The sequence below is a fragment of the Cibotium barometz genome, chromosome 36 (genome assembly GCF_041138505.1).
Source record: "Cibotium barometz isolate CiBa-2024 chromosome 36, ASM4113850v1, whole genome shotgun sequence".
In the NCBI taxonomy this organism is placed as follows: Eukaryota; Viridiplantae; Streptophyta; class Polypodiopsida; order Cyatheales; family Cibotiaceae; genus Cibotium; species Cibotium barometz.
Window position 1 is genome coordinate 15,621,782 of NC_141081.1, and position 3,753 is coordinate 15,625,534.

Sequence of the window (3,753 nt, forward strand, 5' to 3'; positions counted from 1 at the left end):
GTTAAATATAACCAAACCAATACCTGTAACCACCTCAATCAAGGAGCTAGACAAGGACCTTTAAAGGAGAAAAAAGAAATTTCAACAAATGGACACTGATACAAGCCCCAATCCGCAAGGAGAAAAAAGAAATTTCAACAAATGGACACTGATACAAGCCCCAAGCCCCAAGACTCAGTAGAAACATTGATCAGTTGGGTGGAGGGAAGAATCAAGACTCTCACACGAAGGTCCATTAGTCACAAAATAGATACAAGGTAAAACTGGGTATCATTTACTCCTTTAAATGCATGTTTGAATGTCTGAGCATAAAGAGAAATATAGGGTATCAATCTTGCACACATATGATCTAAAAAGGTTCACAGCGTGAACTGATCCAAAATGCATCATGCCATGAACTGGTACAAAAAGGTTCACGTCGTGAACTAGTACGAAATGGTTCATGCCGTGAATTGGTCCAAAATGCTTCACGCCATGAAACGGTTACTTTTTCTAGACCAATTATAGAAAGACATGTGGCATTCTTCATTAAGGCAATCACCCAATCTGACGGCTCCGTAATAAAATCAAAATTCTTTCCTTTTTTTGTCATTTTGCAATCGTCAATCATCGTATACACAAACGCAATCGAGCCTTCCTTGCATCACCTTCCTCCTCGTTTCTTCGAGTTCAATCAACACCTACATGTTGAGGTGGGAGCTTGGGCCCTTCTTTGTGTTCTCTTTTCTTTCATGTATTCAAACATTGATCATAATCAATTGAATGACTTGGGCAAACAATGTCTTTACATTTCGATCAAAGTTCTTACATTTTGAACAAATGTCTTTGATTGTCAATTAATGACATCGTCATTAATTGCCTCGTGATAATCCTTACACAAAACTCCGCTCTACGGTCTAATCCAATAATGCATTAATTGAATTTACAAAAAACAAAACATAAATACTTCACGACCAAAACCTACAAACTCACGACTATGGCCAAAACCTACAAACTCACGACTACGGCCAAAAACCTCACGGATTTCCATCTCATCACAGAAATCCATCTTAGGATTTCCATCTCACGAATTTCCACCTTATTACGAAACGAACTCTCACGGGTTTACCCCGTTTCACAAGATTACCCCTCACGACCTGCACTTTCATGGCTTTAGCACCTGCACTTTCACGGTACTTAATTTGACCTTGTCATATCATATCTAACATATCTTGTTTATTGCTCACACCACTAACACCCTTCCCATCACAATTAACCTTCTTACCATTTTATTTTTTTTTAGGAAAAAATAAGAAAAAAGTCAACAACAAGGAGTGGCACATACCCCACCAATCTATGGACTGATCTCTTTTCCATGTATAGATGTCGACTTCAGACCCATAAGCCATAGAGACCCCCGTGGTAACACAAGCCACTGCAACGAGATCACCAGTGAGCCAGAAGAAATGACCAACATGGGGCCCGAAGATGAACTATCTGGGTCCATACGCCCAGGCTTTCCATGGTGCCATCATCAACAAGGAGATCCACACAGCACATGGAAAGGTGGCCTTGCAGTATCACAGCCCGGAGTGCCTCCACATTCTGGAAGAGGCACAAGTTAAAGACAAGCTAGAAAAGGTGAGCCTCGACAGGATGGCACAAGTTCTCCACTGGAACATAGACACAGAACTTTGTGTAGAATATATAAAGATATATAACAAAGCTGCCAAGAGGGGGATAGTAACAAAAGTAGATGGCACCACGGAGCAAGTACTGATCACAGAACAGTTAATACGTGAGGCTCTGCAGCTCCCACCACCAGTCAAAGATACATACACACCCTAGATGCCATGTTGAAGAAGAGCTCCTACAACTCTAATGGAGCTAAATACGAGAACATCAGGGATGAAGTCATAGAAAAGGCATGCAGGGCTATGTCACTGATCATGCAAGTGAAGCCAGTGGACAAGTTCAACAAGGTACCACACTGAATAGAATCACAAAGGTACGAAGAAAAGGAGGAGGATTGGGCCTATTATATCCACAGGGAGATGGAGAACTACCTTAAGGCCCATCAGTCACAAAGATATAAAACTTGTACCTGATGACACAAGTATTGAACCATGTGGCTCAAAGGCCTCTCCCAGAACTAAAACCAGAAGAGCAAATACAATTAACACTCCTCATAGAGCAACCAGTGCTAACTGTTATAGAAATGCAAGAAGGAAAAGTTGTCCTCACATGGAGACTAAGGTACTAATGATGAAGGAGATCAAGAGAGGAAGGAAAAAGAAAACTGAAAGAAAGATGAGAGATGTCATACCAGATGTGGCTAAAGAAACACAAAGAATTGAGGCTGAGCTCGCACAAGAAATCAAGTCGTACCAGGAAGTACTAGGGCAGTAAGAAGCCACTATTAGCGAGGCCACACAAGAAGAGAGGACAGAAGCACAGCATATGACTCCTCCTCAAATCCCAACTCAGTTAATCTTCAAAAACCTATCTCCCCTAAAGAATTCTACTATGTCAGACACACCTGCGAGGATGCATCCAAAGCCTAAAGCAGAAGTAGTGCCAGCAGAAGAACCCCAAGAACTTGAAGAAGCAACATCACTCCCAGTGCAAGTCACAGAAGCGCAATTGAATACATGTAAAAGGCCAACGATCGGAGATACACCAAGTCCAAGCAAAAGGAGGCATCTGGAGGATAAAGAGGTGATACTAGAGATGTCATTCCTACATAATTTGGACTATGAAAAATTCTTTCAGGAAACTATGGAAGGAGGACTAGGGAAGGAGGACTGGATGAGCTATTAAATCTGTCTCGCATGCAAGATTGGAAGGGGCAACGGCCACAAGTGCTTCACTATGGGAGTAGGAACAACGGGTATGGTGGTGCCATCTCCTCGACACATATGCTTCATGATTGCAATGCCACACTCTAGAAGCAAGTTCAAGAGGTAAACAACCAAGTGCAAACCTTGCAAGAACACTTAACAGCAGGCGGAGGCCACCCAAAGGGATGTGATCCTGAAAAGTTTAATAAAGGCAACTGAGGAGAAAGAGGCCAGGTATCAAGCACTGGAAAACAATAATTTAGTTCTCAGCCAAACTATTGTGCAAAGAATTAAAGAGAATACGGATTTGAAAGCACAACTAGAGCAAGCTAAAGAACAATTTTAGAAGGAAGTCACCCATAACCAAGCGCAAACAGCCACCCATGCCCATCAAGTACAGTAACTCAAGCACTTTGCCCTGGCCAAGGAAAAAGAGCTACAAGGCCAAATCCAAGCACTATCCTTAACTCTGAAAGAAGTAGAAAACAAAGTGACCCACTTGCAACAAGAAAGAGAACAGAACAACAAGGCAAATGCGAAGAAGACTAGAGCGCTTAATGACACCATTAGCACCAATCAAGCTGAGATACAGAGAATGATGATTGCCTACCAAGAGGCAATGGTGCAAGTCACCCAACAACAGCTACACGACAGTCAAAGATTGGCTGCCGAAAGACTTCAAAGAATCATTGAGGCTTAGGGAAGGGAGGCTACCACCAGACGAGCGCAAGAAGAAGCAACAAGGTGCTTCAAGGAACTAGTTGCTACTAGGAACAGCTATATCAAACCTCCTCAGCACTAAGGACTCCCGTATCTAAGAATTGGAACATCAACTGGCCATACAAGACCAAAGTCAACGACAAGAACCTATAGATGAAATGTGCCTACTCCTTGAGCGAGCCTCGAAGATAGGTTAGTTGCCAGTAACTCCTCG